General features: G+C 36.8%; 1 protein-coding gene across 5 annotated transcripts in view; it reads right to left on the bottom strand.

Annotated features, from left to right (window-relative positions):
* Nucleotides 1–21,868, bottom strand: part of Kcnn2 (potassium calcium-activated channel subfamily N member 2) — a 386,123-nt gene that overhangs the window by 234,303 nt on the left and 129,952 nt on the right. The gene's annotated exons all lie outside the window — the stretch shown is intronic.

Below are 21,868 nucleotides of genomic sequence, written 5' to 3'. Positions count from 1 at the left end.
CTGGAGGAAACTCACTCTCCCCACTTCCAGCAGCCACTGATTGCCTGTAATTCTTCTAAGGGTTGGACCTTGTGAAATTTCCTTAATCTACATTATTTTTGCCTAGCTATACTAGCTAAAAATTCTCCAAAATGTTATTGAATAATAGTATTGATAAGCAGATATTTCCATATCTTTATTACCATTTAGAGTTTTTAAAAGTAGTTTTCTTTTTTGAAACCTAATATTAATAGATACATTCACATAACCAATTTTATCACATTTAAGCAATTTCTATCTCTTATCATTTTGTAAGAACTTATTTGGAATAGCTGATGAGTTTTCTCAACTTACAATATAATTGAATAATTATACACATTTTTGTGAAATAAATTTTGAATGATTTACTTGAACTATGTTTGCATTTCTAAGATTGCCAACTCATAGATAATTTTAGATTAGGCATTTCATCTATAAAGTGACCATGAATTTTTTAAATTTTTTAAATTTCAATGAATATTTAAAAATAAAAGTAAGCTTTGCTGGACTTTTGGTATAGAAGTTAGGAAGTTTTCACCAATAACTTGGGAAGATTTTGACTCTTTTCTCTATTCCATACTTATATATAATGCATGTGTCTTAGTTAGGGTTTGTATTGCTGTGAAAAGGCACCATAACCATGGCAACTCTTATAGGAAAACATTTAATTGGCACTGGCTTATAGTTCAAAGATTTAGTTCATTGTTATGGTGGGAAGCATGGCAGCCTGCAGGCAGATATGAGGTAGCTGAGAGTTCTACATCTGGATCAGCAGGCAGCAGGAAGAGAGACGAAGAGAGATAAGAGAGTGGGCCTGGCTTGAGCATTTGAAACCTCAAATCCAGCCTCCAGTGACACACTTCCTTCAACAAGGCCATGTCTCCTAATAGAACCATTTCCTATGAGCCTATGGGGGCCATTTTCATTCAAACCATCACAGCATGAATTACTTTTTTTAACGTTTAAGTAGGATTTAGCTATACAGTCACCTCAGTCAAATGTTTTGACAGCAATGGACTCCAATTACCTTCCTAATTATCTCTTATGCATATTACCATCTGGTGTTTAAAACTGGTAGGTAGTTCAAAGCTTAACATTTATGGCCTCAAATAAAGATCTCCTAAGGGTTTCTCAGGAAACAGGGATAAAATGAAAAAGGAATATGTTCAAAGATCCATAAGAAAACCATCAGAGTTACTCAATTAGCCAACACTGCAAAGAACCTTCCTCAGCATGTGGCTGTGGGTAGCCATAAAAAGCAGCAGGACAAAGAATAAGCCAAAAGATTAGACAAGAGAGAACCTTTATCATGTTGCCTTCTACAGGAAACATAGGAAGAGTGGAAATGGCACCCTCCCCCATTTTTTCATCCCCAAATTGGTTATGACTCCACTAGTGTTCATTTTAAAATAACACCAAGAAGTAGAGTTAGCCTTCCTTTTGCAGCAGTGGACAACCCACACAGGGGTTAAGCCTTAAACATCCCTCTAAATTTTCTAAAAGAAACTAAGAAGTCCATTCTGGCCTTAATTCCCTCACCCTCCTTTGTTGGATTTTATTTTATTTTATTTATTTGTTTTGTTGGTGTTGTTGTTGTTGTTGTTGTTGAAGGGGTACTACTCAGGACTGAGCCCAAGAACAGCATGTTATGCCCATGCTTTACCACTAAACTATATCCTGGCCTATCTTGGAGGATTTTTAATAAGCTTGCTAAAAACACATCCCCTAATGTCACTCATGTCCTGCATCACTGGGTTTATAATCTAATCTGTGCTTTTCTAGCTTCCCAATTCTCCTTCCAGGCATGAGTTGCTTTCCATTAGGCTCTTATTGTTATTTTGAGTCACCAGAATCTCCCCTCAAAGAGCCAACTAGCTCAGCAGTGGCCTCTTCCCAAAATGATTCAATCATTTCTGATGCAGTCTTCAAACATTCCCCTATCACCATCAACATAAAAATGAAATCTGCTGTTGTTTCAGAAAATGAAACGCATTGAGCATGCTGTGCCACCAGGAGACGAGAGAGAAAGCAGTAACTAGGTAATAAGGACATTATTGTCAAGCTCAAAAATAATTTAAGTCACAACAAAGATTGTCAGGCACAGGGCTCTTACTTGGTGTTCTCTGTCTCAGTGCAGACAGGGAAACAGGCATATGCTTCATGGGCAACGGCACTGCACTCTCAGCTGTAGAACATGGGGCTGACTGTTCCTGCTGGTAAGCCTTGGGTTGGAGGATTTACATTCTCAACTGACACCCATAGCTACATCCAGCCTCTGTAGTAGTACCTGAGCAATTAGATTTCAGGCTTTGGATTGTAGTAAAACAAAGACCAACAATGACATTTTAATATCTTTCATTCCTACAAGAAGAGAGTTAGTAGTAGTCCTTGCAGAAATGACACATATTTTCTATAAAGCAAACAAACAGAATACATTGGGATGTTTTTTCAAAAGCAATTAATTTTTAAGAAATCAGTAAAGTTCCACGTTTATAAAATTATGCTATATAACTGTAAATGTAGTGACTGTGATCATTTTGCCTTCTTGAATGTTAAACTACATTTCTTGCACTTGGAATATATGCCACAGAGACTTACTATGTGAAAATATTCATTGTGTTCCTCATATACCCCAGTCTCCCTTTCACTTGAGGCCATGTGACTCAATTTGATAAATGGACTAGTAGCTCATTTAAGCTACTTTGGCTGAAGATTAGAATATGTCTTCTATCCATCTCTTCCTGTGCTGGTACAACTTAAAGGCCATAGGGCAATAGCGCAGAACTGAAAGACTGAAGTCTCTGTTTCCCTTGAAGGAAGTGAGTCCCCTGATCACCCCACAGTAAAACACTCTCAGACCAACTACTAGATTTGGGCTTTAGAGGTTATAGTTAATGGCAAGTTGTGTTCACAAATTTAAATAATACAATGCATGCACCAGGGCATTAGCACAGAAAGTAACATTTTCCTTCTCTTTCCTCCTTTCAGACATATTGGAATTTGTGGGGAGGGCAGTGCTGAACAGTGACAAACTTCCCATGAAACACTCCAATGAGTCCATCCCCCAAATAAACATTTGAACATATTAACATATCCAAGGATATTCATTGCAACACTGTTCAACACTATAGACAATACTTGCTGGGAATAGTGCTTTTTCATGGGAGATTTGATGACTACAAGATAATATATTTTATAAAGACATTAAAATGAGCTATAGTAATATGCAAAATATGATAAACCTTAGCAAAGTATTCTTATGAAAAAGTAACTTCTAAAATATATGTAGAACAACAAATTTCTTTATAAATTTAAACAAGAATGTATATGTTTATGTTAATGTACATATAATTACATATGAATATGTACAAAAGATACAGATGAATGAAACAGGTTGATGATAAGTATACAATTCAGAATGATATTGAACCTCATTTAAAAGAGCTTGACATAGGATAAATGGCAAATTGGTAAATATTGGTCATTACTTTTAAGTACCTTAGCTTTTACTTTAGTTTCTGGGTTTATGAATGAGTAATTACTTTTAGGTAAATGAATGGGTGGGCAGAGAGATAAGTAGAAAGATAGATAGATAGTTAGATAGATAGATAGATACGTACATACATACATACATACATACATACATACATACATACATAATATATACTACATACACAGACAGATAAATAAATAGATATAAAACAAAAAATTAATACATGAACTGAAATACTGAATGGTAATTCAGTTCTGGTCCTGAAGTTTAATAGGAAAAATGGTAGGGAACATTAACAGATCTTAAAACAACAACAAAAACCTCGAGAGAAACATTAAAGATTGTTGTTTTTCTTCGTAACTACTTTTGTTTACATAGCCACTATTTGATGCCATTAGTAGCTTTTGGAACAACAACTACAAAAAAAAATATATAAAGAAGATGAATGGTAAGTCACACCAATTCAAGAATAACTACTATAGCACTACAATCCAAGAAGAGAAACAGACCTACACAGTTACAAGGATTCACATAAAACTGACTCAAAATAATTCAATTTTAGAGAGCCTCAAATGCACCCTGTCCCTCACATCAAATCCCCAACACTACCTCCACACACTATACTAACTAGTTTTCTGAGCAAGTGGGGGTACTTTCAGCAAATCATCTAACCTGCTTTTGTATTCAGTTTCCTCATAGTTCTTGAGACCATTAGAAAAAAACATTGCTGGGTCTGAAATGTTTGACTTTTCCATAAAATGTTGACTGAATTTTAATCTTAGTAGATTGTAGTCAGGGTTTCTCAGGTCCTGCCAAGCCCCCACAGTGTTGTGGCCTGCTTATAAAATAATCACTCAGAAGCTTATATTAATTATAACTGCTTGGCTATTAGCTCAGGCTTATTACCGACTAGCTCTTACACTTAAATTAACCCAATATGCTTATCTATATTTAGCCACATGGCTTGGTACCTTTTCTCAGTTATAAGCTCTCATCTTGCTTCCTCTGCATCTGGCTGGCAACTCCTGACTCTCCCTTCACCTTCCCAGCATTCCTTTAGTCGGCTTGCCCTGCCTACACTTCCTGCCTGGCTATTGGCCAATCAGCATTTTATTAAACCAGTTTACAAAAGCATTATCCTACAGCATTTTCCCTTTTATGTCTAAACAAAAAAGAAGGTTTTTCTTTAACATAGTAAAATTACATATAATAGAATAGTTATCAAGCAAAAATTATACTTATAGTATCTAGTCTATTTGTATTTGGCAAAATTAAAGAAAATATTCTAACATCTATCCTATATTTGTGAGTCTAAAGTTTCATATCCAATTTATCTTTTATCATAACCAAGGAAAATTATAACAATAACTATCTAATCTTCAACTCCCTCAGAGACCCAAGAAGGAAATTAATATTACCTAGTAAAACAGGAAGTGCAAACAAGTGACTTCCAAACAACGTGAGTTATGACAGAAACAGCCAGTTGCATGGACAGTCATCCAAGGTTTCTCTGCAACCTTGGAGTATCATCTTCAGCCTACAGGCTTAGCATATTTGACAAACTCATCTGTGAAATGGGATTTTCTAAAGAGCCTTCCTACCTTGTCTTGGCAAGGATCAGCAGTCCTTTGTTTTGTGTCCTGCTTGTCCATTTTGGACAGCATACTGTCAGCAGTTGATGCAAGGGCACTTTCTTGCCCAGTGGCTAACTTTTGTGACAATGAAAGTAAACTCCATGTGGATGTTCCTCAATGCCCATATCTTCTCTGAAGTAGATTGGTGCTGCCAGGAGCAGACATGTCTCATAGTCATAAAAAAAGAAAAAAAAAATCTGTGTTATTAAAACATCTTATATGCCATATTCTGTAGATCTCTGAAGTGCTTGAAGATGACCTGTCCATCTAAAATATATCTCTGCTTGACCTTGAAAACATACCTACTATGACTACAAGTTCAATTGTAATGACTAACTACTAACTTTCATTTCTTTATATCCTAATAGTTGGTGATAACAACTTTCAAGTATTAGCAAATTGCATAATAAGGGATAAAAGATTGTTCAGTTGTGCATTCAGTGATGTTTCAAACTAGCTAACCCACACAATATAGATTTAAATTTATAAGAGGGGGATAGTTTAAAGTGTGATGAACTGTGCTTTTGATCCCGGGGCTTGAGAGGCTGAAGCACCATGACTGTGAGTCTGAATTCAGCCCAGGCACCATGGTGCCTCCACAGAGAATGGCAGTAACAAGAACAAAATACTTTAGCCTCTATTATAGTTTGCTTTCCTTCCATTGCTCTAATAAACACCCCATACAAAAGCAACTTAGGGAGGAAAGGGTTTTTTCCACTTTACAGGTTCGGCCAATCATCTAGGGAAGTCAGGGGAGCAGAAACGTGGAGGAGTGCTGCTTACTGACTTGCTCCTCATGGGCTTGGTCAGCCTGCTTTACTATATAACCCAAGACCACATGCTCAGGGTGGGTGCCAACCACAGAGGGCTGGGCCCTCCCACATCAATCATTAATCAAGAAAATGCCCCAGAGGCATGCCCACATTTGAATCTGATGGAGGCAATTTCCCCCAATTGAGGTTCCCTCTTCCCAGATGACTCTGGTTTGTGTGAAGTAGGCAAAAACTGTACCACACAGCCTTACTCCCATCCTTTAACATAAATATGATCATCTAGAAATGTAGAAAAATGTGTGTGCATATTAATAGATATACACATGAATTTAGAGTTTATGATAGAAACTAAACAATGGGCATGGCTTCTATTAAAGAATCAATGCTCATTTATATAATATTTTGGGTTCCCACAGTAATTATTTTGTTCTATTTGACATTTATAATGAAGGTAATAAATTTCTTCTTCTGTTTTCAGGCTAGAGTTCCATTAAAACATTTACTAAAATCAGGGAATTTTTAAACGATGCAAGCTTAATTGCATTAATTATCCTTTTCACCCTCAACTGTTTTATAGTGAAACTAAATAATGGAAGCAATAATGAAGCAGAGGACATGTTGCATTTGCATATTTTATAAACATGCTCTGGAGAGCATCTGTGCTACTTTGCTTGGAGTGGTAGTTAGGTTAATCATATGTTTATGAAAAAGAGAACCCAGTTTCCATGGGTCAGGGAAGGGCTAAGCAGGGTGACTTTGAAAGCATGTTCTGGGTACACTCCTTGGCTCTTATGTAGAGATGAGAAAACCAAGGTTTTGAGAGGATATCCCTGTGGAGAGAAAAGACACCTGTGAAGATGTTAAAGCGGCCCCTGAAATAAGGCAAAAAAAACTTAGTCTGCTAACTGCCTAAAGAGATGATTGAGAAAAATCCTTCCCAAGAGTCAGTTAATGAACTATCTGGGATTTTTTTTTTTCTTCATGAAATCAAGACAGTCTTGTAAAAAAGTGAAAAATCTCATTGCCCTTGACCATACTCTGCTTTCTAACCCAACCCAGGGAAGCATGCTTCTCATCATGCTGACAGACTGTATGCCATCCCTCAGGGTATGCAGAATTTGACACTGACCCTCCTCAACTCCTTCTTCGATATCCAACTCTCACAGCTACACACAGGCCCAAAACTGTAGGACTTGGACAATTTTCAGGGAAATAATAGCTTAGCACACTTTTGGAGCTATATTCCTGCACACAGTGTATTATTGTGTGAGAAATCCTTGAGCAAAATGTACCCTAATGTATTTGGAATCTTTTTTGTTTGCTATCATACCTCAAGTTCAATATAATGTGTTAATAGATAGAAAATCTATAGGGATTAATAAAACGGCTTCTGCTCAAAGTGGAACATACTATATAAAATTCTAAAGATTTAGAAATTAAATAGAAGCAGCGAGTGCTTGTCTCTTATCAATCTGTGCCTCTGAGAAGACTTTCCATCACTTAGATAGACAAAGAACAAGGCCAAGGTCAATCAATTTCCTGTTGATTGGAAATGTTGGTGTTATATTGTTTGAGGATAAGAGAGAGAGAAGTGATGTGATCTAGGAAAAGGATTGTCATCTAAGAGAGTCAGGAGAGAAATGAGAAACTAAGACAGAGTAGAATTCAGAACGTAACTCCCTAGAATGGTTTTCCATTCTTAACGAAGTACAAGAGACATGGCCTCTGTGAAATAAAAGTAGACTGTAATAAACAGTTTGTGAAAAAATCCAACCACATGCAGCAAGAATAGGTTTCTGCAAATCCAAAACTTCTAACCAAGTTTCAATTTATACAGTGGGCTGCTGTGATGAGAATTTAGTTCTGTGAAGTCAGTGAACCACAGAAAAGATTCAAGGGATTTTAATAGGATAGAGAAGAATGAAACAAAATTAAAATATGCTCAAGCAAATGGGTGATGCAGAGGACAGAGTACAGAGTAGAAACATGCAACCATGTAGTTTTCTGAAAAAATGAAAAGTATCACCATAAACCATGAATCAAGGCAAAAATATGTCCTATGTCACCAGAGCTCCACTCCTTTACCAACAGCAGCCTGAAGAGTTTCCTTTCCCTTTAGGGCCCTCCATTCAGGATTCTTATCTTCCATGAAGCAAAGAGTTTCAGGATGAGTCAATATGAAGCAAAGCTGAATGTTTTAAACATAGAAACAAAGGTGCTGATGAAGGGAAGGGGGTAAGGAGAGACAAAGGGAAAGATAGAGAGATACATAGAGAAAGAGTGAGGGATGGAGGGAGAGAGGGAGGGAGGGATGGGGAGAGACAGAGACAGAGATGGAGAAACAGAGAGAGACAGAGAGAGAGGGCGGGAGGCAGGCAAGAGACGGAGACAGACAGAGAGACAGGAAGGGAGTGAGGGAGGGAGATTGCTGTAGGATGTCATTCTGTATGCTGTGAGTGTGTTTTGTTCTCACTGGTTGATAAATAGTGCTGTTTGGCCAATGATGAGGCAGAATACGGTTAGATGGTACATTCAAACTGAAGATAGAGATGAAGAAGGGTAGAGTGAGAGGAGAGGCTAAGAGCCACCACCAGGAGAAGCAAGACATGAGAGAACAGGTAATGCAGTGAAGCCACATGGCAAAACATAGATTAATAGAAATGTGCTGAATTAAGTTATAAGAGCTAGTTAATAATGAGCCTGAGCCATAGCCCATAGAGTTTGTAATTAATATAAGCCTCTGTGTGTTTACTTGGGACTGAGTGGCCACAGGACCAGTGGGACACAGGAAAACTTGCAGCTACATGAGAAGGAGAGAGGGGGAGAATAAGATGGTTGTGGGCTTTGCAAGCGAGCATGCCACTTAGGTACAATGGGTATATATAGGATATTGATGACACTCAAATTGCATCTCTAAAAGTTACTAAGACCAATCCCACCTTTGTTTTCAAACATTGCTCCAAGAATGTAGTTTGTAACAATGCTAAAAGCTAAAGCTATTTCTTCCTAAACAAAGTTGTAAACTGGATTTCTGAGGGGCTTTGCTTGAGTTTAGGAAAAGAGGGGGCAATGATCAAGGCTATAAACATTTTTGCCCTAACTCAGTGCAGCATATTTACCACCTTTGACATTTTTGTTCAAGACCTTGGTAGACTATCACAGAGATCACAGAGAGTGCCTCACTAAGTAACTGGCTTTATCAGCAGTGCTGGAAGCTCCTGAGCCCCCACCACAGAAGAGTTTGGCCAGATCCCCAGAGGATGGGTGACTCTTTTTCCTCAAGTTTTCCTTCCTATGTCTCCATAATTTTTCCATTTTTCTATCCTGTCTCACTTAGATCCATGAGTGATCAGAGTATCTAGGGGTTATGTATGAATATTCATGAGAACTCCAGCTGACAAGATAGCATGATCAAGGATTCAAATTGTTTGCTATTTACTAAGAAGGGACTGTTGTACACAGTAAACTCAGTTTTAAAGGGCAAGAGCCTAAATTATTATTATCATTATTATTATTTTGCATTTAGTGAACAAAGATTTGAAAGTAAACATCACTTTGGAAAATTGGTAATAAGCATTTTCCCCCTTCAAAATCATCTTGTTGATTAATGGTCCATGCTGTTAATCAACCATAGAAGTATTTCTTGATGAGTTTTTATGAAGACTCTGAATCTTTCTACACACAGTGTTCTGAGGCATCATTACAAACTGATCTGAACTGGCCTTCACAATTAAACCATCTGACACTATAAAGCAGAATAACAAGACTTTTTAACCTAAGAAGATTGCTTAGTGGACATTCTTTAAAAGTTCAAAGAGTGAGTCTGTTTGAGAGGGCAATCAAGACAATTTGGGAAACTTTTGGTTAATACTGATGTATTGTGAAGTATCAATTATGTGAATGTAGGATTCTCACTCATAAAGGGTTTTCTAAAACATGAAGTCTCAAGACTGCGGGACATATGGAAATACTGGACACTCATATGCAAAATTGAGGCGATTATTGATGGAGGTAAGTAGTTATTTAGTTTAATCAATTTAAGGTTTTTTTAGAATTCAGAAATAGGATCAAAATGTATAATAAGCCCTATTTATTTGGCAAGTTATTACTATACATTTGATTCTAAATCACTATTACAAAATTTATAAAGCTAACTGATCCATCTATGGACCATACATATATAATAAACACTTTTATTTACATTTCAGAACAAATTACTAAGTCTCCATTCACTAGAGCCTTGAAGTTTTTAAAGACGATCCTATATGCCAAACCCCGCTTTGACTCAAAACCAAAACGAATGCTCAAACCATAAATTCTTGGATTCCCCAAAAGTAGAACATAATGATACTAAGATGACTATAATATTATACAGTGATTTGCCATTAGAATATAGTATGAATTATGGAAGTTTAAAAAATAAAAGCAGTATATTATATTTTTATAAATGACATGGAAAAGGTACATATTAAGAGCATACCCTACATTTTCAACACACTTAATGATTGAACAAGAATAAACATCTCTGTCTCCTAAAGCACTTATCATTTGTTTGAGGTAAAAGAGATCCACATACTTCTTTCCATTTCTTGTAAAATCTGTAGTCCATAATTAATATTTATAGTCACCCTACCAGAACACCAGAGCTGGTTTCTTCTATCTAACAGCAGTTAGCATTCACTAATGAACCTTTAGCTATGTCTCTCTCTGTTTTCCTCATGCTCCCAACCTCTGAAAACTGCCATTTTGTTCTTAACCCTTATGAAGGAAACAGGTTTTTATATATTCCATATGCATAAGCACATGCTGTTTCTGTCTTCCTATGATTGACTTATTTGACTTCACATAAGACCTCCAGTTCCATCAATATTGCTGTAAGTGGCAGAATTTCATCATTCTGAATGACTAAATAGTATCCTATTATGTACTGAGTACTGCATTTTGTTTATCCATTCATAAGTTGATAGACAATTAGGACATTTCCATTTCCTGGCCATTGAGACTGGTGCTGCAATAAATAGAGGCATGCACACATAAGTTTTTTGTATAAATAATCTAGTACTGGGTTTGCTGAAGGATGCAGTAATTCCAATTTTCATTTTGAAGGTTCTCTGTACTGTTTTCCATCATGGCTATAACAACCGAAATCCTACCAATTGTATAGAGGTTCTCTTTTCTTTACATCCTTATCAGCACTTAATGGCTTGAAAACAAAACAAACAACAAACAAAAATAACCATGCTAGCTAGAATAAGATGGTGCTACATGCTCATTTTGTTTTACATTTTCTAATGATAAGTGATGCCCCCCACTTTATTATGTTTCTGTGGGGAGTTTTGATTTTATGTCTTCTGAGAGATGTCTATTTAACTAGTGGACAGTTTTTTATCAGATGCTTTTTCCAAATGAATTCCAGTGCTGACTTTCATATATGTGTGTGTGTATATATATATATATATATATATATACACACACACACACACACAATGTTAATTCCTAATCAGATATATAAACTTTAAAAGGTATATTTTAACAGAATTTAATACCTTGAACTCAATATATTTAAACTATTTTTACCATGTCACATTTTCCAATTTTCTTAGCTCTGTCTACCTGTAATAGCCTACAGAAATACAAGGCATTTCTTGGGACAATAGATTAGATGTAGAAGAAGGAATGGCTAAGGCATCTGATGTTGCCTGTCTCTGGAGGACTTGCCTGTCCTAATTGCACAAAAATTCAGCCAACCAGTTCACCCTAATTTTTTTTTTTAATTGGCTGTCACATATTTTAAACTGTGGCTGTAAAACTTAATTTACATTTAGTTAGAAAAAAATTTATAAATTTTTTAAAAGTCTAAAAATTGTGTTCACAGTGGTTGCTATCAAGCACTCCTGGGCCTTAGGTGTTTCGTACATTTAAAAGACACAACTCAAAAATGCAGAAATCTCCAAGTTGGGTGGAAAGGCATGAGAGACTGGGGAGAGCAGTTATGAGAGGAATTGTGTGGGTGAAGTGTATTCAAAGTACAGTATTAAACTCTCAAAGAATAAAACAGTGCTTAAGGAAGACACAACGCATTGCCAGTATATATTACTACTACTACTACTACTAATAACAATAATAATAATGCCATCTTTTTGCTGTAATTCAAACTCTCAGTTCTATTGTGTGTTCCAGCCATGTTTTTACTTTGTAGTCTACCTGCCCTGGTTGGTCAACATGACTGTGTGCTTAGCACTCAATCCAAACCCAGAGAGAAATTTCTTAGGAGTTTTCCAGCTTGGTAGACATATCTCCCATAGGCTCAAGTCCATTCCCACAGTGCTGGCCTTTCAGTATCTTCCCTGTTCTTCCCTACCCTGCTCTAAAAGAAGTACTTGCTTCATTTAGTCTCATTTTCTGCTTTAAAGATCCTACTGCTTCCCTTCTCATTAACACCATAATTTAGTTAGAGTTTTTATAATAATCAAGTATAAATAGAACATCCATTTTGTTTTGCTTAAAAATATGTATTTATAAACACATATAATGCGCACATATGCACTCATATATAGACATATATAGGACCTAGTTGCTATTATATCCTTACTTCCTAAACAATCGAAAATCGAACTTGAGGAAAAACCTTTTATAAAGTTAAAACACTGAGTAGAACTTCAAACCCTTGCATTATAAACACAAGAGCACAGAGAAGAGTTAGTATCATTTAGGAAAGAGTCCACAGCTATACTAGTGGTGATACAATGCCTCTATCCAAACACCATATTTAGTTGAGAGTACTAGGATAGCTAATCTTGGTTGTCAACTTGACTACACCAAGAATCAATTATACCTGAAACAGCTGGGCGCACCTGTAAAGAATTCTCTTGATTGGAACATTTAAGGTGAGGAGATCTAAATCTGGGCAACAACTTCCAGTGGCAGCCCACATGAAAGGCCACAGAAGATGGAAACTGACTTTTGCCTGCTTGTCCCACTCTTGTTGGCAAGTTCATCTCTCCTGATGTTGAGGCATTGCTTCACTGGTGTTAGAACCTACTTCTGCAGGATTCCAATGAAGAACAGCTAAGATATCCGGACTCTTGTACTGAACAACTACTGGATAATTGACCTTTCTAATGGAAGAAAGCTGTTGTTGGACAAGTTGGACCACACAGCCTGTAAGCCACTCGAATAAATCCCTTTCTAATACATACTATCAGCTCAATTCTTCTAATGAACCCTTACTGAATACAAGTACCTGAACAACAGAAGCAAAGAAGGAAATGCAAAAAGATCACAAAGATTTTATGTGATGCCAAGAGAGGGAAAGCCAGGGGTTCCACAGATGCAAACATATTTCAGAAATGAATGCTGTAAAATCAATTAGTACCTTATGGAAAGTGTTTTCAGCTGGAACTCTGAAAAAGTATGAACTCCTTTATTTTTAGAACAAACAGAAGTTAATCAATGTTACCTTAAAATAGGAAAATCAAATTCTTCTTTAATGTTACTTTTAAAACAATTCTTTCTGTTGCTTTTATATCTGGGACACTACATAATGTGTCACAAAACAGACAGTTTATTGCCATTTATTGTCTTTAGAAGTAAAAAAGAAATCTTAACACTTGCAGAAAAAAACATAAGTGACAAATTTTATTGGATCAAAAAGAAAGCAACAGTATGAAGGTTAATTGATAAGAATTCAGAAAGCATTTTTATGAAAGTCTTCAATGTGATTGGCATCATTTTGCATTTTTTGAACTTGTAACAGAATAATGATGTAACAGTTCCAGACCTTAAGTGGCCACTCTTCGAGTAAGGGGTTAACCAAGAAAGCTCCAGTTCCATATTAGAAATGGTGCAATACTAATGAAATGATTGCTATTTCAATTTCATGCACCAGTCTACTATTTAGTATGTGTTCTCATTAAAAAATGTCAGCTATTTCCAATTATTGATAGTTACTGCACTTTTTCCATAAGCAAAATACATCACAATTTATTTCACATAATTACAAAGATAATTTAAGGCTTTACATTTTAAGTTGGCTGCTCTTTAAATTTGTTTAGTTAAGAACATCATTTAAATTTGAAATGAAGTCACTAAACTTAGTTTCATTTTGTTAAATTGACAAATATAATTTTCAATATTTTCTCTTGTGTTCACATGGTAATAAATTTTGCATATATTTATTTTGCTTAGGCTATCTAAAATAACTTTGAAAGTAATTGAGACATTTATCAGTTTATATTGAGGCTTATATTAAGATGAGTCTCTACACTTCCTTATTTCTCATTGAAACTGAATTGATTTAATAAATTGAAAGAGTCTCCACTACAACCAGACTTTTCTAATGTCTGGAGAGATGGCTAGGTGTTAAAATCATGTACTGCACCTCCAGAAGACCCGCATTCAGTTCTTAGCACCTACAGCAGGAGGCCCACAACCTCCTGTAATTTTAGCTTCAGGGGCACCCACATCTCTGGTTTCCATGGGCACCTACACTCACATATACATACATGCTCACATACACATATAATTCATAAATGAATCTTTAAAAAAAAAAGACTAGATTTCTCTTGTTACAACAATACAGTATGGATGTATGGATATGAATCCCTAAATCCTTAAATCCCCTGTTTAGTTAGTTAAATGAAAATGTTTGTCTTTAGTTTGCTTGTTTATATTTTTAATCCTTATCTAATTGGTAAGTCCGATGAGAATATCAAGGCTTGGAATTTCATCATTAGTATCAGCAGTAGCAGTTGGCATACAGTAGGGATCCAAATGTTTAATGAATAAATGAAGGCCCTAAGATTCATATGGATGCATGTATACCTAGCTAGTCTAGGTCTTAATGTTTATATGATAATCTTGTATATTTTGAATGCTTATTGTCCATTAAAGGTAGAAAAGGTGTACATGGAGATTTTCAAAAACATTATTGCACACCTAAGAATGAAAGAAACAATATTCCATGTTTTTGTTCTGGTTCCAAAACTCTGGCCCCACTGAAGTGTACTACTAAAAGGATTAATAGTACTCATTGTAATTACCCAATTAGATTAAAATTTTCTGTCAAGTGCTAGGCATAGTAATAGGTATGTTCTCAAGAGGACATCCAGAAAGATGAATAGATATAGACTCTCCTCGCCCCCACAAAGAGTTCATAGTCATCTGAGATGGTAGCTGAATAGGAAACTATTAATACTACTATGGTGGAGGCCAGCATAGCCCAAGTGAATGAGTGTCACGGTACAGGGTATTGTAGAGGTGTGTATAAAGGAGACAATCATTTCTGAAGACAAGGGCATAAAGGGACACTTTATGAATAAAATGGGACTGAAACTAAAACTTGGCAGAGAACATTGTTTGTGGAGCAAGTAGTTGAAATTTGAGTGAAGCCAATAGGAAGGCTCATATTTATTATTCAAACTTCCACTTAATCAATTCTTGACTATATTAAGCACTACAAATCAAAGAAGTTGCCTAACATTTACATTGCAGAGCTGAACAGTGTAAAATAATAGAAAAAAATGGATGACTAATTTTTTCAGATTAATCCTGGCAGTGGTGGCGCACAACTTTCATCCCAGCACTTGGGAGGCAGAGCCAGGAGGATCTCTGTGAGTTCGAGGCCAGCCTGGGCTACAGAGTGAGTTCCAGGAAAGGCACAAAGTTACACAGAGAAACCCTGTCTCAAAAAACCAAAAAAAAAAATTCAGATTAAAACTTGTAAGTGAATCAAAACAGTATTTTGGGCTTGAGCATCAGAAAATCAAATAAGTTAAAGAGAAAACAATCCAGCAATGTGCTAAAAATTAGATGCTTGCATCGATTTTCAATATCAATCTTCCTGCATAAGGGTGGTTCTTCAAAACTAATTATTAACAATAGAAATAGCACAGTGAAAGAGATGTAATTGCAATGAAACTCAGCTTTACTTCCTTTATGTCAAAACATCTGTTTTTAAGGAAATATATTTGTATATTCATCTACCTGATCAAACAGCAAAGATTCCCTCTTCTTCCTGAGTGCCTCTGATGCTAATGCACTGTTTCATTTAGTGAGATCTTCATGCACTTTAGCCCCAGATTGTACTTGAAAAGCTAATTTGTCACCAGCCTCCGTCCCCGTTCAATTTTTTAGTTTTGCCACAGTGCAAACTTAAAAACTTATTTTATACTTTCTGTAGATGATTGTATATCTGAGTTGTATATGCATATTAATGTCTTATTTTACCCCTTGCTTAGGTGTTTATGTGGCTGTCAGTAAGAATTTAGGTTCAAAAGCAATTTATAGCAGAATCTCATGTTGCTTCATTTGATATCTCTTTGCTGTTTTACCAAACCTAATTAATTCTTCTTGATTCATCCCTTTAAAGAAAATGCTTCAGAGTTTTCTCTTCACCATTGGTATTCTTAAAGTTTACCTTTTATGTTTCGACTCATTCACTAAATATTTTTTTCACAGATCTATTTACTTTCATTTTATATGTATGAGTGTTTTGCCTGCATGTATACTTGTGTACTATGTGCATGTGGTACCCACAGAAGCAAGAAGAGGGCAGTGGACTCCTCTGGTACTGGGGTTATAGACAGTTGTGAGCCTCTGTCTGGGTGCTGGGAACCAAACCTAGGTTACCGGCGAGAGCAGCAAGTGCTTGTAAGCACTGAGTTATCTGTCCAGGCTAAATATTAATAAATATTTCCTTGTGCCTAACATCATTTTATGGACAGTGACTATAGCAGTCAAGAATGTACTCTTAATAAATCCACTGATTTTATAACCAGTATTGTATTTCATAGTATATATAATTTCTGTGATTATTTCTTCTAGCCACTTTTTCTTTTCCCTAGGGTTAGGATGCATAAATAACAAATATACAGCACATTCTCAACTCATCTTCCATGCAACATAAATTCCCTGTTGCTTTTAATCTCTTCTGTTCTCCAAACTGGAGAGCCCTGGCTTGCTACTTATCATCTGTGTCTAATCTGCCATTAAACTAAGTAATGATATCTTCAAATTTCTACCATCACATTTTAATTACAAAGACACCATTTATCTTTCCCAAATGGCTCGCTTTTTGTAGATATTACATTTTCTCTGCAATGGCAATTAGCTTCCTTAACATGTCTTTGGTTCCTCAAATGCAGAAAATTTCAGGTATCAGGACCATTTGTCGAATTTGGCTATACATTCTTATCCCTCATCATCAGAGCTTTACACCCTTTGTCAGCCCATGCATTTTTATGTTCTTGAGTTGCGTTGCTGTTTAACTCTATGGCAATATTTGCACTATTTGTTGTTGTTTATTTATTGGGGGGATATACATGGTATACATATACCACAGTGTATGTGTAGAAGTCAGAGAACAAATTCTCGGAATTGGTCCAACCCTTTTAAGATATAAGTTCCAGTGCTCAAACTCAGGGAGCCAGGTTTGAAGGCCTGGGCCCTCACTCATCTGACAAGGAACCTCTTCCAGACTCAATGCTTGCGCTTTAGCATTTGACCTTGACAGTTAACTGTTAAGTATTTCTGGGGAAGAAGAGGAGGCTGACTGGTCCTTATGCTCAGAAAACCCATGTTTCTGCTCCTCACCCAAATGTCCCAGAAGCATTATCCACTCCCTGATTCACTGTGGTTTTTGCTGAGTGTCCAGGGACTGCTTTGCACAGAGGCCATGCAGGTCTCCAGCTGTTTTGCATTGTGCACTTCCTGAAGTATCATTCCACAAGAAACAAGCTCACCTGCTTGCTCCATTCTTTCCTTTTCATCATGATTTACTGTGTGAGTGCACATGGTAAACATGATAGAATAGTTTAATTCTACTTAAGCTCATTAAAGAGATTTATTGAAAGTACACATGTGTGTTCAGACGATTATTTGTATCCAACTACTTTCTTCTCATGCCCTGTCAAACTAATTCAGTGGCAATTTTCTCAGACAATGATACCTTTTACTTAGAATATGGAATTCCAGCCACACGTATGGAACATACCCTTGAGGAAATACTGTTACTGGAGGTCAGTTGAACAAGGGATCTGGGTTTTCTGTTTTGCCTGAGCTGCTTGTCATGCTATCATAGTTTAGCTTTACATCCATTCTTGCACACTCCCCTTCTCTCATTCTCAACCTGGGACTCTTAAAGCCACAGCTCTTTTCCAGCTGAAACACAGAGGTTCTGCCAACCAGGGCCCCTGAGTGGGAAGAGAAGTCTAGTGGAGAGAGAAGGGATGCTTTCCTTCTAGCCGCTTCTGTTTTGTTTTCTGTTCTTAGCTTGCTTGCTTGGCTTCATCAGTATGACTGTCGGCTGTTCCAACAGTGCAAATGACTACAATTCGGACTTTTTTCTCTCATTCCCAAACTATCACCATTGTGCTCCCTCACAGACCCCAGCTATGGATTCTGGTCCTAAGCCACCAAAGGCTTGTGCTCAAAAGCCCCTGTGGTATCTATGTCATGGCTGAGGCTGAAATGATTCAACGACACCCAATCTCTGAGTTTTTAACCCTGGCTGTTTGAGCATCCCATCTATATTATCAGCTCCTAAGAAGCCCAGTCTCTTCCCTTTTAGCCCCTAGTTCTGCAGGTAGTTAGTAAAAATTTTGTGTTTGCTTTTTCAGATTTCTGGGTCCTGAATGCCAATTGTCTGTATTAACTTTCTCCTTCTATGACACTTGCTGTGGTTTCTACTCCAAACTGGATGCTGAATAATATGAAATAAAAGAATAATTTCTTTCTCAATAATAGCTATCTTTGAATGGCCCTTGGTATCCTGTCAAAATGATGCCACTAATTTTATTAGGGTCCTAGAGAAGTCCCACCATCCACATATGCAATCAGCAAGAGTATGTATTATTTAGAGAGTAAGAGTTCCATCATGCTGGGGCCCCACATCTGACACAAAGGCAGAATGGTGATCCCCAAGAGAAGCTCTCAGGCTCCTTTTATACTAGCTAAAGGAATTCTAAAGCTGTTAGGTCATTCTTTCTATGATTGGCTTGTGTGAGTGGCCATCATATTTGTGCATTCTTGATTGGTTAGGGCTAGCAGGTGTTGGCTAAGGCTATAGTTTTTCTATTTTGGGGCAAGTCTGGACAAGCCCCAGGCTCTGTCTTTATTTGGTTATTGCCTTGAGATACTGTGGGGGCTGGTTCAGGCCTGGTACATGCAGTTTGCTCATCTTTGCTATTGGGAGCATTGGTGATTGATTGCCCTTTGTTCATGGCTCCCTTAGAAACTGGCTGTCCAATTTCAAGAGGCAGGAACTAAGGCCTACTTCTTAACTGAGTTATTAGTAGCCTGTCATGGTATTTATTTGCCTGGCCTTCTCAAATTTTACTGTGTATAAAAATTATAATTATTTTTTTATTATACTAAAATGTTTAAAATATGATTTTAAAAAATGAGTGTAAGCTTTCCTTCGGTTGCCCTATTTCAATGTTGTTAGTTTTGGATATCTTTGACAGTAAGTAAAAATATTTCCATGAGACTTCCCCCCAAATAGATGTTTTGGCAGCAGCAAAGCATCAGAATCCTCATTAAAGTCTTCAGAAGCCTTTCCTGTCTGGTGGACTAATTAATCATATGTCACTTTTCTATCCAGGTCTACAAAACTGCCTACCAATGTCAAACAATGGGTGCTACCAACCAGAGTTGAATTGTGTGTTTATATTAAATCAATCCCAATTATATTCATTTAAAAATATATAGAAAAAAGAACAAATGAAATGATAGGACATTTGTTGGGCTTATGTTTAACTTTTGCAGGAAACTGAAGAATGATACTAATGGTCAATAGTCAGCAAGATGGAAGGCACAGAAGCAGAAGGCAGTTCTGTACAGATTCTGAGTACCACTATCCTGCTGCCCTCAGTGACTAAATGTTAAATTCAAATATGTCCTCTCTGTGACACAGCTACAATCGCCACCTTAGTAAAACGAGCTCCAGCTGAACTGACAACACAACACACAAAGAACCTTTGCTTTTTTCCATTGTGGATTTTCCAGGAAATACTGGATTAATACCTATTTTCAAGTCAAGACCAAAAGTCTGGCTTTTATCACTCTTGGCTCACGCAGAACTCACAATCATAGGAAGATGGGTAAGAAGGCATTTCTCCTTAGGGTAATCATAAAGTTACCTAAAGAAACTTAAGCATTATTGCCTATATTCCAAGTGTACCAAGAAATGATTAGAAGCTGGATATAAAAGAATTACCCTAAGTCGGCCAAAACAATGACCTAACCACCCTGGCAGAGTAGCTAGCCATTCTCTCTAAGTGTGCTAAATAGTGAAGAGGGCATCAATGCAGTCTTGTTACAACAATAGCTTGTGGGCCAAGCATGTGAAGATGAACCTTTGTGTGTTGCATATAAAAATAACAGTGACATATCCCAAGAGAGGACTGAAGAACTCTACCCTTTCACGTGTACCCACATTTCTCCTTTCTTACCATGAGCTCTTTTTGTTACCATCCAGACCAAATCAAGAAACAGTGTTTTAATGGAAGAGTCATTTTTTCAATATCCTAAAAGAAATACCCAAAAGACCATCTTTCTAAAAATTATTCTTTGTAAGCTTACCACAAGTTCCTCAAGAGAAAGATATCATGACATATTTTTAGTCATGGCTTTGTTGTTGTTTGGCATCGTCTTCTAGGAAGAACTGAAGGTAAGAGTCTAGTTGTGTGTGGAGGTACATACCTTTAATAATAGCACACTGGAGTGAAGGGGGATAGATCACTGACTTTGCCACTGGCCTGATCAACCTAAGTTCTAGGACAGCCTGGGCCACACAGCAAGATCCTGTCACACAAATGCGCACGCGCGCGCACGCACGCGCGCGCACACACACACACACACACACACACACACACACACATACACACACATTCTTTGCAATACAAATGTGCTGAATTCCTGAGTTAATTTGGGAAGAATAACTAGCCCATCTAAGAATCTAATAGATCTTAACAGTTTGACCAGTAAACTTATTTTACTTTATTTCCTCACTGAGAAGACAAATCAATTTTTCTAATTGTTGAACTTTGTTACTAATCTTTTCAATCCTTTAATGATTTTATTCAGTAGACTAAAAGCATTTAGTGAAAGAATCTCAAGTATTTGGTTTATTTTTTTCCTCTGATGTTCTTACCATGTTTTAGAGTCATTTCAGGCAATATTCTACAGATACACCTCATAGGGGTCTAACAGTGTCTATCCAAGAGCACTTTACCTATGTCCTTGGGTTTTCTTTGGTCTCTATCCAACTTTTGGTTCCTTGTTTAATTGGTCAAAGAAATAAAAAGAGACCTTGCAAACTGCTTTAGTGTTTTGCCTTGTTTACATTTTCACTGTGAAGATAAATGCTCATCTGGTAGCCACACAGTGAACTATATAAGTGGAAGAAATGAGTCAACACCTCAAATACAATACATAAACATGAATATGACCTTCGTTTTGACCTCAATGAAGCTTAGAGCATCATCTCAGCTTCAGGGAAGAAAACTGGGGCTAAAGAAATACATGGATCACAGGCTGGATAAACACAGAATTTAAGACAAAATGTGTTTCCTGACAGTTAATCCCATCAAAACACTGTCTCTCATCAGCATTTAAATATTTAAATTAAATATTTAAATTTAAATTTAAATATGAGCACAAGAGTCAAGAGGAGTCAAGATATATATTCAATTATTTATCATGGTGTGTGTGTGTGTGTGTGTGTGTGTGTGTGTGTGTGTGTGTGTGTGTGTGTGTTGATAGCTGGTAACAAGAGAGAAATAAGCAGTTACTCATTGGGAAAAGATGTATCAAGTGAGTAAGAGGGAAAAGATTGAAATCACACACAGGGAGGAGAGTCCAGTTTGCAGGTGATTCAGCCAATCCCATTTTAAGATTGTTTACATAAAATGTCCACATTAGACTTGAGTTGAAGCATTCCCTGCTGCTGG

This window comes from Onychomys torridus, chromosome 13 (assembly GCF_903995425.1).
Source record: "Onychomys torridus chromosome 13, mOncTor1.1, whole genome shotgun sequence".
Taxonomy (NCBI): Eukaryota; Metazoa; Chordata; class Mammalia; order Rodentia; family Cricetidae; genus Onychomys; species Onychomys torridus.
Note: the sequence above shows the minus strand (reverse complement) of the source record. Positions and strands in the feature narration are given on the sequence as shown.